This window comes from Triturus cristatus, chromosome 8 (genome assembly GCF_964204655.1).
Source record: "Triturus cristatus chromosome 8, aTriCri1.1, whole genome shotgun sequence".
In the NCBI taxonomy this organism is placed as follows: domain Eukaryota; kingdom Metazoa; phylum Chordata; class Amphibia; order Caudata; family Salamandridae; genus Triturus; species Triturus cristatus.
Window position 1 is genome coordinate 1616477888 of NC_140591.1, and position 15676 is coordinate 1616493563.

Here is a 15676-nt window from a genome sequence, read left to right on the forward strand (position 1 = left end):
TCTGAAGAGGGGGAAGGGAAACAAGTCCAGGACTGGGGGAACTCTGTGCCCGGGACTGGGGGAGGGGGTCAACTAGGGGGACGGAGCCGGTGAGGCAGCAGGCAGCAGTGGTGGCTCGCAAATACCCCCGCGGTAGGCGTTCCAGGGGCCCCATATTTTCACCCACGCCCCAGGCTTGCCCCTCGCCACATACACCACCTTTTCTCGGAACATGCACAAATCCATATGTTCTTTCCAGGCCGACACCGCCGGGGGCCGCTGGGATCCCCACAGTTGAGCGATGTCACGCTTAGCTATCATATATCCCAGAGTCACCCATCGCGTCTGCGGAACCGAGTAATCAGTTGGTTCCCACACATTCAGCAAGCATCTCCTCGCTTCAGGCAACAGTGCGACATGTGTAACCAGACGCAGGACCTCATGCACACCACGCCAGAATCGCTCCACCTTCGGGCATTCCCACAGAATATGCAAAAAAGTCGCCAAAGCACCACACCCACGCTTACACAACCCATCCTCAGCATAACCCATACGCAGAAGCCTTGGCCCCGTCATGTAAACCCGGTGGAGTATCTTAAGCTGGACGAAGCGAAGGTGAGCCGGTATGGCCACCTCCCTCGGGGAGGCCACCGCGGAAATCCAGTCTTCGTCGTCCAACTCCAGCCCGTCGGCAACCCACGCCTCACGGAGGCCGGCCAGCAGGCCCGAGCGGTCATTAATCAGTTTTTTGTAAATGAGGGAGATCGTGCTATCCGGAACGTGGCCATCCAGCACTCTATCTTCCAGGGGGGAAGACTCCGGGATGGAGGCGGCGTCTGGGAAGACGGAGCCCAGCGCATGACGGACCTGCAAGTACCGAAAGTATTCACTGCCCTGCAGCTGAAACTCCGTCTGCAGCGTCTCGAATGTTTTAAATCCCCCTCTCGTCCAGAGGTCCCCCACTTTACTGATGCCAATCGTGTCCCACTTCTCGAAGCCCTTCGAGGTCCACAGGGAGCCCAACCGCTGAGGCGCATACAACGGCGACGCCCGGGTCAAACGGTCCTTCCACCCCATAGCTGCATTGGCCGCGTGCCACACCCGCACCATGACACGCGTGGGCCCCGTCAAGCGGGGATCCGGCGCGCCAGAGTAGAGTGCTCGATTGTAGTCGCCACCGGGCAGGAGCATCTTGTCCATTTCAAATGCCGGGTTCAAGGCGGGCCCATAGAGGCCGTGATTAATTGCAGCTAGCTGGGAGGCCCAGTAATACCGCTTAATGTCCGGGAGGGCAATCCCCCCGTCATACCACGGGAGCGTCAACTTCGCCAGGGCTATACGCGGCCTCCCGTCCCAGAACAGGCGGCGCTGTAGACTCTCCACCTCACGGAAGTAGCGCGCCGAGACTAGGTCCATAGTGTTCTGGAGAGCGTACAGGAAGCGCGGCAACGACATCATCTTAAACAATGCCGCCCGGCCGAGCGGTGAAAGCGGCAGGTGCCGCCAGCGCGCGACGTCCTCCTTCAAGCGCTGGAGGGGGGGAAGCAAGTTTCGCTCGTAGCGGGCCGCCGGGTCCAGCGTGATATAGACACCCAGGTACCGAAACCCCTGCGAGGCAATCTGGATCGGACATCCCCGCGGGAGGACTGGAGCCTCCCCGGAAAGCACATAGACACACGATTTAGCCCAGTTGATGACGAGGCCTGAGTTACGGCCAAAGGAGCGCAGGACATCAACCAGGACAATCAGTGATTTGCGCGGGGAGGCTAGGTACAAAAGGATATCGTCAGCGTAGAGGGACACGCGGTCCTCATACTCAGGGGTCCAACGGAGACCACGGATGGAAGGGTGCCACCGTAGCCACTCCGCCAGGGGTTCCAAGGCCAATGCAAACAGGAGCGGCGACAAGGGACAACCCTGTCGCGTGCCCCGTCCCAGCGCGAACGGGGCCGAGACTCGCCCATTCACTACCACCTGCGCTAACGGGCCCGAGTACAACAATTTGACCCAGCTGATGAATCCCGGTCCAAATCCGAACTTCGCCAGCATCGCCCAAATGTATGGCCATTCGAGCGTGTCAAACGCCATGGTGGCGTCTAAGGACGCCAAGATGGCCGGCTCCCGCACAAACGGAACACGCGCGAGCACCCCGTGCAAGCGCCGCAGATTGAGGGCCGTGTGGCGATGGGGGATAAAGCCAGACTGGTCTTGGTGGACCAAATCGCCCACCACACCGACCAGCCGGTTGGCAAGCACCTTGGCAAGGATTTTGGGCTCCGCATTCAAGAGCGATATAGGCCGATAGGAGGTAACCCGGTCTCGGGGTTTCCCCTCCTTGTGGATCACCACGATTGTAGCCAGACGTTGGTCCGGCGGGAGGGAACCCCGCGAGTGGGCCGCAAGGAACATCGCGCGGATGTGGGGTGCCAGTACGTCCGGTCGCAGCTTATACAACTCGATAGGGATGCCGTTCGGGCCCATGGCCTTACCAGATGCAACCGAGCGTATAGCGAGGGCAATTTCGTCCGAGGTAGGAGCAGCATCCAAAGACTCCCTATCCTCCACCGAAAGGGAGGGCAGCGCGATATCTCGAAGCAGGGCATGAGAATCCGCCTCCGAGCAGGGAGAGACCGGGGAATACACCTCGCGGAAATAATCCGCGAAGCAAGAGACAATGTCTTCTGGCTCGGTGACACGTACACCATCCATCCTCTCAATCAGCGGAACCACACGACTCGCTCTCTCCTTTTTGTCCAACCACGCAATCAATTTACCAGCCTTATCACCCACATCATACAGTCGCCCCTGTTGCTCTCTGCTGAGGCCCCTGGCTGCCTCCGTGACGAGGGCCCTATAGGCCGCTTGCTTAAGATGCAAAACATGCAGTGCAGCATCCGTCACCCCACTCCCCAAATCACCCTCCAGTTCAGTAATTTCGGCCTCCACTCGGGTCACCTCCTCCTGCTCGCGCCTCCGGGCATGGGATATGAAGGAGAGGGCCTCCCCCCTAATAACTGTCTTAAAGGCCTCCCAAAGGGAGATAGCCGAAGGGACAGACCCCACATTCTCCTCGAAATACCGCTGCAAGGATTTAATCAGGTCAGCGCGAATAGTGGGGTCGCGCAGATACCAGGCATTGATTGGAGCTACCCTGCCCTACCCCCTCGGGAGGACACCAAAGTGCAACAGGAGCGGGGAGTGATCTGAAATACCCCGCGCCAGATGGGGCACCTCTCCCACCCTCCCAGCATAGGCCGCAGGGACAAGGATATGATCAAGCCGCGAGAGGCTACCATGGGCACCCGAATGGAAGGTGTATTGCAGCTGCGTGGGATGTTTTAAGCGCCAGCAGTCCACCAATCCCAATGTATCTAAAAGGCCGGACAGCCATGCCTGCGCCCGGGGGAGGTCCCTAGGGGGGTGACGATCCATAGTCCCAGAAACCACCGCATTGAAATCCCCCCCAACCACCAGAAGCCCCCCCGGAAGGTCAAGGAGGAGGCGCCCCAGGTCCGCAAAAGTGGTAGACTGTAGCCCCGGTGGGACATACACTGAAACAAAGACAACCACTTTGCCCTCCATTCTCCCCACCAAGGCAGTGTAGCGTCCCCTCTCATCATGGCGCACCTCATCTATTTCCAGCGGGAGCGAGTTCTTAACCATGATGCCCACCGCCCGCGAGCCAGACGTGAAGCCCGAGTGGGCCACCAAACGATAGCCACGCCGATTCATGGCAAAGAAGGAATTACCAATAAGGTGTGTCTCCTGCAGAAAGACCACATCTGGCGAAATTCGTTTCAGATACTGCAGGACCACACCTCGCTTAATCCTGTCCCCCAGTCCATTAACTTTCCAGGACAACAAAGTCAAGTCCCTACCCCCCATCACATACAGAAGCCATCACTCGTCTCCCCGAGAGCACATCAAAAACACCAATACAGTAAAGGGTTTGCCTTGCGGTAAAAACGAACAACACCCCACCCCAACCCACCCGTCCCAACAGAACTCCCCCCTCCCTGCACCCCTGCATGAGCCCGAACAGCCCCCCCAAAGTGCAGTGTGCCTGTCGCCCCATAGATGAAAACACTAACTAGTCCCCCAGAGGAGGAGGGAAAGCCCCCAAGAGACCCCGTACGACCTCCACGGGAGGGGAACTTACACAATCAGTCAATGATGACAATAATGTTGTCCAGAGCAAGGCCTACTATTAGTCCCTCAGTCCTGATCCGGCAAGCCCTCCCCACCAACCGCTCCCCCCCCACCCCCCCGGCCCCGATCCCCGGGCAAAGTGTCCAACCAGTCCCCGGCCGCCTCGGGACGATCAAAAAAGTGCGTGCGGCCATCCACCTCTACCCTCAACTTCGCTGGAAAAAGCATCGCATACTTGAGGTTCAAGTCCCGTAGGCGACGTTTGACTCCGAGAAAACTCAGTCTCTGCTTCTGGACCGCCGGAGTAAAATCAGGATAGAAGTTTACATCCATATTGTCGAGTCTAACCGGTCCTTGTTGCCTAGAAGTCTGCAGGATAGCGTCTCTGTCCCGAAAGTTGAAGATCCGGGCAATGAGAGGCCTCGGAGGGGCTCCGATCTTAGGTCTCCCTCCGGGGACCCTGTGGGCACGTTCCACTGCGAAGAGTTTACTCAGCCCCCGGGGCTGGAGACGGGTGAGGATCAGGTCTTCCACAAACAGATCCGCCGCCTCCTCCTCACGTCCCTCCGGCACCCCGACAATGTGAACATTGTTCCTCCGGGCCCGACCCTCGGAATCTTCCAGTCGATGATCCATCAGGGCGCTCGCCTGGCCCAGTCGGCGCACCTCCCTTTGGAGGGCCGCCACGTCCGTTGTGAGGCCCGAGGTGGTGTGGGCCAAAGAGTCGACCCGGTCATTCGTCTTGGACAGATCGGCCCTCACCAGGCCCACATCCACGAGGACCGAGTCAATCTTTTGCGCCAGAGTGTCAAAGCGCTGGTCGACTGAGGCCTTCATCTCGGCGATGGCGCCCATGACGTCCCGGAGGGTCAGATCCGCGGGCAAAGCAGGAGCATCAGTCGGGCCAACAGGGGACCTACGCGGCGCCTCTGGAGATCCCTTCTGGATGGTGTAGCGGTCCATACTGTTAGACTGAGGGGCTGCGCCACGGCGGGTCGATTTCACCTTTGCCCGGTCGCCATCTTGTTTCGTGGACATGGCTCCAGTCCCCAAATCGTGCCAATCTCCTTGAAAGGGGCTGACAGACCGGTTCACGGGCTCCGGGGGAGGGCGACCACAGCTCCGAAGGGCAGATCACAGCTGGCGGGCCGGCAGGGCACCCCGATGAAGTCACACCACCGCACGCCGCCTCGCGACCCTACCTCGCTTGGCAGCAAGGAGGGCGCGAAAGCGAAAGTGAAAGTGCGGGGTACGCGAGGCGCCCAGCCTCGCCCGCCGCTGTTGTTCACTTTGTCTCCGGATCGCCCCACAACTCCAATCCGGGGGGCCGGCGTGGAGAAGGCCGCAAACCTCAATCGATGCTCCCGCCGGTGTCCGAGGTCCGATTTGGAAACGGAAAACGGATGGCACCTCAGCTCGGTCTCACGAACACAGTCCCCTCGTCAAGGACAGGATATGGTCAGGATTTATGCAGGAGGTCGCGGAGGTCCTCGGGAGCCTCGCACCTACGCGGCCATCTTGGTTGCGCGCTAGGCTCCTCCCTCGCCAATCAGTGTTAAGGTGCAGGTGCTCCCTTCCCCTAAGATGGCTGCCACAGGCCCCTGCTACTGCGGAGTGGCCTTTCTAGTAGCACCCTAGCTGCCAGGAGCTGGCTGGGACCCCACAACAATGTTGCGACACCAGCCCGCCTTTTTTGTCCTATACCTAGAGTGGGGAAGCTCCTGGAATGTGCTGGAACCTTCTAGAAGAAGGGTGGGGTTTTACTTTTGCCGCCTTAGGAGGTGGTCACCTGACCTAGGGCTACTTAACAGAGGGAGGGAACTTTTTCTAGTTAGTTGGGGTAAAGCAGACCTGGGGAACCCACGCAGGAGTTTTAGGCGGTAGGGCCTAGACAGGGACTTATGCCTCTGAAGGTGACAGGGTTTAGGCACTGCCCTTTAAGTGAGTGAGGGATCCTGTACTACCCACTGATCTGGCCCAGCGATAGGGAGACCCCGGAATGACCTGCCAAGCCTGACTAGGAGGGAACTAGTCACCAACTCACCCCCCAAGGAACAGAACTTTTAAGGGCGCGAGAACCAACTGCGCCACCAAGACTGCAAAAACCTACTTCTGAAACTCTGCTGGAGCTGACCGCCGGAATTTAAGGCTGAAGCTGAGGGCGGAAACTGACTACTGAAACTTATTACTAAAAACTCCCTGCTGGACTGCTGGGGGATCAACCAGGTACTAGCGCTGTGACCCCTGCGCTCCCCGACCTTGCCTGGGATCCCCCCTAGTCAGTCCTGTGCCAGGCGCTGGTCGCCGAAGTCGCCCCTTAATTTCAGCCCCCCCCGCTGTGGGGATTCAAGGCGCACTCACCGCTACGGCCCAGGGCCGGGAAACTGCCCCCTGTCATCACCGGGGCACGCGGAGAAGCCCGGGGCCCCGCCGCTGCCGTCGCAGCCGAAGAATCGCGATCCCCGGCACCGGGAAGGCCTCGTTGGGCCCAGGCGTCTTGCCGCGGCCGCGTAGGCCTGAAGCCAGCACCCGCATCACCTGACGGGGGCGGACTGCCAAACGCCGCCCCCGCCGTATCCCCATTGGTGGACGGAGCCGCGCCCCCGCAGTCCGCACTGCCATTGGCGGCTGCGGGCGCGACCCCGGAAGCAAGGCAGGAATCCCCAGAAGTGCCCGTGACGCCGGCGGAGCTCCCCGGTCACGTCTGACCCGACCGGGAGCCCCGCGCCTTGTCCCCCTGCGCCACCTACCTTCAGGAGAAGCTGCAAGGGAGGCCCTCGGCCCGGACATCGCCGGGCGGCCTGGACATCAGCTGCGGCGCGAGGAGGAGGGATCCCGCCGGAGAACCCGTCGCCAGGGCCGAGGGAAGGCCAGAGACTCAGGTAAACTCCGGGGAGGAGGGCGGGAGGCCCCCCTGAGGCCCGGAGCACGCCCCTCCCCCGGAGAGACTCCCCACAAGGCCCCCGCTTCCCGCAGAGCCTGCCAGAACTGGGCCCCGGCCCCCGCTTGTGCCTGAACTCCGCCTAATGAAAGAGCCCGGTGGAACTGACATTTTCGACTCGCCAAGAGTCTGCCAGGCGCACTACGTGCAGGGCGCTGATTCCTAAGCGCTATCCCTGTAAGCTGCAGGGTGGGGTTAAATGCCATATTTGGGAGCGCTTGTCAACTGCTGTGGGCGGCACGATATTCCAGGTGCCTGGTTCCTAGTGCGAATGAATTGCCCTGTGTAGCGCCAGGTGCCCTGTTCAGACAACCTGATTGCTAAGCGCTATTGACCTGCTGTGTGCGGCACTATATTCCTAGGGCCTGGTTCACCGTGCTAGTGAACTCCCATGTGTAGCACTATGTGCAATGTTTATGCAACCTGATTTTTAAGCGCTATTAATTGTTGTGCGCAGCCCTATATTCCCAGAACCTGACGTTTTACTGTTTTAAGGGTTGCCAATTTAAAGGGTAATGAAATGCCTTTAAACGTATGATGGTACTGCCAGTGAGAATCTAATGAATTGCATTTGAACTAGATAAACCTGATTGATTTTTAAGTGAACATACTGTGTGGTGTCATTTATTGTGTGCGCTTTCTGCTTCAGGGGATGTGTGTGCTGTATGGTTGCTTCACACGTAAGCCTTCGGGTGCCCAACCGCTCGAGTCACGCTACGCCTTTAGGGCCCGGTGACCCCAGGTCTTACATGAACATACAGTGTGAGTTTGAGCTTTACATATAATATTGCAGTGTGTTCAATTATAAATGTCCGTAAAGTTTATATTGTGCATCCGGCATTCATCTGAATTTGGTTTGTCCTTGTTGCCTTATGCATTAAAACGCATACGATGCATATGCAGCAAAGACAAACCAAATTCATATATAGCAGGGTGATTTATAGAGTATATCACTCGATCGGCTTTACTAATCCAAAGTGACATCTCTTGTGAAAATTGTTGTATACACCCCATATGTAAAACACTGCTACATGCTGTCACATCAGGTCAGAACACTCCAGATAGCTACATATGCTGCTATGTGGACATCACTTTGGGACATTATCAAAGAGTAGGACAGCACCACAGAAAATATAATACAACCATCAGATAATCATTTTTAAAAAACCTAGAAAATCTTCATTCTCTATTTTTCAAGAGTGCTTTAGTGTAATGCAGCATTTGGTATGGTTTGGTGTTGCTTGTTTACTGTATTTAGGCTGTTGTCTTTGCTTCAAAACAAGAAGTAAACTTTCTGGAGACAAAAGGACTCTCTTAAATTTACAAGATATCCTGGGCTCCTCTCTTTTCTAAGAGAAGAGGCTAACAGAAGCCTAGGATACCCGTTAATATCAGCGTTTCTCTTGCGAATCCCCATATTTATCAGCACCTTCTCCAAGACCGTACAAATGCAGTGAACTAACTGATTCATGTGGTAAAGCTAAAGTAAGGTGCATATTTAGGAAGGATCCTACCTACATAAGAGGCATGGGAAGGTGGTAGTGAGGAATCGGGGGAGACAAATTTGCAGGTGTCGAACCAGGAGCATCAATACACTTCAGGACTTGGTCGACACAACAAAATTGTTAAGATTCATTGCAAGTCAAACCCCTGAAATAATAAGGTTCTGATTCAATATTGCAGTATAGCCAAGTGAGAGGATGCTGGTTGTCATGGATTGATTAATCGATCAATGGAGAATTTCCGATGGATTATGTTCTTGTTGCAGATTCTTTTTCTTTAAAACATCCCCCTTGCAGCCTGGAGTTCTGGAAACCTTTGGCTAATTTACATGTCAGTGTCCTATTGACAAAAATCAAGAGATTTCCCCACTTTATTTTTTTTAATTGAAGGCCATCAGACTTTTGTGGCAAGATTTCCTTTCCCATTTGCGGAGCTGTCAGATGTGTTTTGTTTATGGACAACATCACTGCTATGCATGTAGCAAGAGATGCGGGATAGGTGGCTTTATACAGGTATGCAGGACAATCTACGATTGTGTGTCATTGGACTATCCCAAAAGGCATGCATTTCCAAGCTACTCAGTGGATGGGGAGAAGAGTGTTTATGTGAGTGATTTCACTAGCCTCCAGGTACATTTGCTCAAGTGGACCTTTCCTTAGTCCCAAAGCTGTTTAAAATGCGTGGTTATCCAGAGGTCGGTTAGCTTGCAAATCAGTCAGCACGAAGTATCCTATGTTCTGTGCACAAGAACATTCAAGCAATGGTGGGTCCCACATTTATCAGCTGCCGTTTGCCTTACATCCATTTTCAAAGATTCAAAGGTTGTTGAACAGATTCAGGACTTTTCAGCCGACCATGACCCTGGTGATGCCAGACTAACGCAGTAGCATTTGGTATTCAAATTTTCATCATAATGACACATGTGATATTACGGCGGCCAACCTCCAGGGCACTTTAAAAGATGTTCACCAATGTAATTTCATTGCAGAGGCAGCTCTTCTATGTAAAATGCGCAGAGCATTGCAAATAAAGCTTATAGAAGAGCTTAGCGGGCTTGACCAAGTGCATAAGCATACACAGTCACCAAAACTTTGGAGGAAAATCCTCATTGTTCGCGGCCACATCAGAACTCTAGAATCGGATTGAGCAGCATATTTATAGGCTAAACTACATAATATTATACATGGAGAAATAAATCTGGCAAATTGCTGGCCAATCTCTTAAAAATGTGCCACGTCAAAAGCATAATAGCTGAAGTTCAGTCAATGGATGTACGAACACACACCTGTGACTCAGAGAGAGCTAGATGTCTTCACACATTTTGTTCATGACTCTATACAAAGGATTCCAGTGACTTGCAAGCTTGCGCCACCTATCTTATGGGAGCCGCATTACCCAAACTGAAACAGGCAGACAGGTAGCGCCTTAACAAACCAACAACTAAAAAGGTGATTCTCACAGTGATAGCTAAAGTATGCTTCTTGGTAATACCAGGCGCAGATGGCTTCACAGCTGCCCGCTACAAATGTTTAGCATACTCCTCCCCCTACTTCAGGTCTATCAAGAGATGCTTCAGGATGGCCGGATGACCCCCTGAATGCCCAAGTCAACCATATCGCTGATCCACAGGGCAGGCAAGAAGCCGAGGGTGTGTGACTCATACCAACTGATCTCCTTCCATAAGATTGAACCAAAAATCTTTACCAAAATTACGACACCGAGATTGCAGACGTTGACGGGCAAATTGGTGCATACTGATCAGTCAGGCTTCATTCAAGAACAGCAGGCGGGTGACAATACTAAAAAGGCTCTAATTTTTTAGATATAGAAGCCATAGGGTCCAAACAGTCTATCCTGGTCACCCTGGATGATGAAAAAGCATTTGACAGGGTTGAATGGGACTATATGGTAGACACATTGAGGATAATAGGGTTGGAAGATTACTTTCTTGTCTGGCTTCTTGCGGGGTACTGTAACCCTAGCACCAGGGTAAGAATCATTAGGCTCCACTCACAATCGATTAACATCTCTAGAGACACGAGACGGGGTGCCACCATCTCTCTACCGCTATTCCCTAACTTTGGAGCCCTTTGCTGAGTGTATTTGAGCCATCCCCCATAACAAGGACATCAAATTTGAACCCAGGAAATAAAAATGATCCTGTTTGCAGATGGTATGCTTCTTTCAATCACAAACCCCCATGGCTTGTTCCTTAACGGTATTAGAGGAGCTGACCTCATACCATATTTCTAATGCAAAAATCCCGAACATCTCCACTATTAAAACTGTAGTTGAACAACTGGGGAGGTTAACCTCACTGCGATGGGAGGTTGGCCACATCACCTAACTTTGCCTGACTTTGGCTTGTTTCATGTCAAAAACCAAGGAAAATATCTACAATGACTCAAAAGATGGGTTAAGGTCAGACTTAACAGCTGGAAATATAAGACGCTTTCAGTACTGGATCGAATAGAAGCCTACAAAATGTCAATTTTTCTCAAGATTCTATACATCTTCCAGGAACTGACACTTCACATATCCAGGGACTACATGAATGACCCCCAGTCAATGTCCTATTCCTATATTTTGATAAGCAAAAGAGAATGGCTCACCAGAAGACAAGTGTTCATTGTGTCCACACCAAGCGGGATTGTTAATCCCTACCCTAGCCCACTACTATGAGGCAGCTCACCTCCCAATTTTGATTCACTAGACAAGTAGGGAGAATGACAAGAGATGATGTATGATTGATCACACAATGGTGGCAGGACCACTCTGGAAAGTATCCTAGCAACCCAGTGCGCAGTGGAACAAAACACTTTACACATCCCCAGTCACATGGGCTTCGCTGGCTGTATGAAATAAATACAAGATCACTTTGTTCCCATCCCCTGCCACTCCCTGTAGGGAACTCAAGAGTTCATTCAAGGGCTGTCTAGGACTCCTTTTTCCGAATGGCTGGAGGGTGGGTGCAAAAACCTTAGGGATATGTTTGATAATGATGACATTCAAGCAACTTAAAGGCGAATATGCCCTTCCCGAGACAGAGTGCTTTCGTTATATGCAACTGTGCCACTGGTTGCTCAAACCAAAAATTAAGCAGGGAGTGACTAGAGCCTTTGCCCCATTCAAAAAATATCTCTTACACTGCACAGGGGACAAATATGTCACCTCAAAAATCTATCTTAAATAATAGACGGGGAGACTGCACATTAACATTCCAATGTTTTTGGGAAAGGGAATTGGGTACAACATTAGATCAAGAACAGTACGGAGAGATAACGGAACAGGCCAATAGGGATTGTAGTGGATCCTGGGTATGGGAACATTCTCTGAAGCTGCAAGAGGCGAAGAAAGAATTTACCAAACAATGGGGCCGCCTACTTGAATTGTTTAGCACCGACTATAATGAACTCACACGCCCCGCGAGATTTCGAGCATTAAAGAGTCTGGATAGCTACAAACTAAATGACTAGTAATCAACAATTTGTCAGCTATAAAATGATGTATTGAGCCCCTGAAAGATATAAATCTCAGAAATGGAGGTGGGACAACTAAAGCTCTACTGACAAGGGCAGCAGGTATGGGAAGAGGTTGGGGACTAAAAAGAGTTCACTTAAAAATTGTCTTAGTCTATACAGTTTGCATTGATGATTATATGTGCCAATAAAAATGTATTCGATTTTCCAGCAAAGGGAGGTTGGTTAGGTGAACTATCTTGTGGATGATCAGCTCTTTGTGGAGATTTTCTGTTGCTAAGAAAAGCAAGACGGGGCAAAAGAGGACTCTGTCAAGATAGATAGTCCTCTGCAGGAAAACCTCTATACACTGGCCAAGATGCAGCCCCCTAAAGGCCTGTAAAGCTCATGCCACAAGACCGCTACAATGACTCTGCACAAGGGGTGCCCATTCTGGACATCTGTCTAGCTGAAATGCGGGCTTCAGTGCATATGTTCACAAAACACTCCTGCCATGAGGGCATGGTCACTTTGGCTGCTCGGTCTGGCAGGACTTTTTGGTCTGATTCCTCTCCACATACAATTCACTTTTGTGAGGTATTTCTGATGGTGAGGAACCTGTGGTTAGAAGTATCCATCAGAAGAAACTCAACACACTGTCTCAGAAATGTTGTCTACTCATCTTGTTGTGAGGGTGCAGAAACAGAGTTACATGAAAATGTCAGGAAACAGGGGTGACAGTTATATGTGGCTCTCCTCCATCACTTCCGGGGCAGTACTGAGTCATTGTGGAGCTGCACAGCACCACCTAGAAGTGCACAGGAGTATTGCTGAATACATTCTCTAGATCCAGTCTGGCACCTGGGGATAATTCTAGAGTTGAGGAATCAGTGGTCATGTGGAGTGTCTACCACAAGGAGCATTAGCAAAGGTAAGTAACTTCTTCATCTGGACACATGCCTCCTGAAAGGCCAAGCTCTTATATACATGCCATTGAAGAGTTGAATGTTTTTGCGGTTTTCCGAAGGTTATGCATAAGGTTCCTTTACAGAGGCAGTAGATGACATTATCTGTCTTTTAGATCCCCTCTTAGCTTTCTTTATCTTTGTTACTGAACTTGACGTTGTAGCGAGTAAAGAAAGGGGTACAGATCCTAAATGTTAGTGGTTTTTAGTGGCGTGCTCCTTTTTTCTGAGGAAGCTGGATGCACCTTAACTTTTTGAGATTCCTGTAGATTGACAGTTCCTGGAAAGTTCAGATTACCATTTGCACATTGCATTGTGGTATGATGTGACCTAAACTTGACTTTGGCTTAATTTATGGTTTCCCCATTAGAGCCTCTGCACAGTTGTGATGTGAAGTTATTGACTCTCAAGACTGCTTTTATGGAGACAAAAAATGAATCCAAAAAGGTCATGTGTATGATGTTGGCAGATCTACCATGCTCACTTTCCTCTAGAGACAGAGTAACTTTGAGGTGAAATAGTCTTTGTTGCACACTTAGATTATAATTTCACATGAATCAATCGGTCCAAGTTCCACCTTATTTCTTCTTCTTCAACTATCTAAACTGAGAAGAGACCACATCTGATGAGTATAAAATGGGCAGGCATCTACTCGTTGCTCATGGTATTACTTCCAATGGTGTAAATGTTCTGAGACAGACTTTGCCTAAGGTTACAGGAAGCTAAGAAGCGACCAGTGAGGCTCCTTCTCTAAGAATTATTGCACATTCGATGAGTGGCCAAACCTTTCTTATTTCATGAACCTCAAATCTTCTGAAGCCTATATTGAAAAATTAAGGGAAACTGAGAGTCTTGGACAGGGCGGTAGCATTTACGCAACACCGCAGTGACACCATGTGACATAATTAGCAGCATCCAGGTTGTGGCAGTGTGTATTATTGTTTTCCAGGGTTCCATCTAGCTTGGTTGTTTCAAGGATAAAGTATTTGAAGTCAGAACACAGAACCAGCCTTTTAGTTTACCGGGAAGCCAGATTCGAAACTTCTGTTTAGCATCTCTAAATACATTTGGCCAAATATGTACAGTACTTTCCTGCCTCTTTCATTAGCTTCTTTAGGTGCAGGTATATTCCAGTAGATAGTAACTTAATTGTTCATCTGCGAATGAATATCATCATTACACAATGTTGCAGTTATGGCTCTAGTTAGTACAACCATTTCTCCTCTAGTTTGTTTTAGTGACATTCTATAGTAGGTAGCTAGGCCTTAATATTGGTTTATTTAAAGAGGCTCCTTTGTCAACAAAGGGCTCTGTTATCTTGATTGCTCAACAACTTAAATTTCCAGTCTCAACTGAACAGACTCATTATGAGAAGTTTCTTATGCCCCCTAGTGGCTACCCTCTGTGGTTCGAGTGAGCGGGTTCACATTCAGATTGTACAAGTGGGTGCCCTAAGGGCCAATAGCCTGATTTAGAGAGGAAAATCTGCTGTGAGGGTGGATTTTCTGCATTCCCATCTCACTGCATATCCTCCCAGTAGTGTTTGGTGGATGACGAATGTCTTGTCATTGGAAACTCGACCAACTCCTCTGTCTTCTGGACAAATGTGCAGATGACCCTCTGCCAGAAATGGTGGGAATTCATCCACCTGACTAGAGCGGCTGTGCCCTCACTTTGTCTGGAGTTATCTCCTTGAAATAGCACTACAGAAATGTGACAAACTTAAGCAAGTCAAGTAGAGGGTTCCAAATAAATTTAGAAACTACACCAGCATTTTTAGTTAAATTTGATACGTAGGAACTGATGATGTACCCTGACTTTGGGAGAAGATTTACTCTGCTCACATTTGGTGGTAGAAATTCCATTACAGGTTTTGGTGGATTTTCCAACAATGATCCTCTACAAAGCAGCTCCTTACAGGCCGATAACTGCTATTTTGGTAGAATAACCTGTGGTGTCCGAGCTGAGAACTCTCAGTGTGATGGCTTGAAAGAGGAAAGATACTCACCACAATGGAGGATGAACATTTCCACCATCAAAATAGATTCATCCTTTTTCGGTCCCAGGCATGTAAAGGAAATACAGGGTTTTCCACTGAACTTCTATTAGCCAATAGAGTGCCTTCTGCCAATCCATTCAGAAGAATGCACAGTTTGTACTTTTCGTATTTTACACCAGAGCATTCAGTACTATGTCATCTTGGTGAAATGACAGTTTTTTCTTGTCAGGCTACAAAGAACATATTTTGACTAATTACCATCACTTCTTGGGCCGAAAGAATTGAGTTTGGTTATTGTGGTAAGCAAAGCAGCGATGGTGGCTCGCCTGTATACTTTACTAGTATCTTTTATAGAACTGCACCATTTAAAAAGGGCACATGGTTTAGACTTACTTTGCCAATTTATATCCTTATGTATTCTTTACTTTTACATTAATTTTCAACAGCTTTCCAATTGATTTCAAATTATTTGATTAGAGGATTAACTTTTTTTTTTGCTCACTGCTTTTGGGAACCTACTATTTCCCTCCTCAGGACCTAGTATTTATCTTGCAATATATGAACTAAGGTAACATTAACAATATTTTACTAATTATCATGAACAATATTTTACTAATTATCATTAACAATAGTTTACTAATTATCACCTACCAATGTCTTTTGACAAAGCATTATTCTGACC

At 50.4% G+C, this 15676-nt stretch overlaps 1 protein-coding gene across 1 annotated transcript in view; it reads left to right on the forward strand.

Moving 5' to 3' along the window:
• The window catches only part of DNHD1 (dynein heavy chain domain 1), an 856151-nt gene that overhangs the window by 437885 nt on the left and 402590 nt on the right, over positions 1-15676 (forward strand). The gene's annotated exons all lie outside the window — the stretch shown is intronic.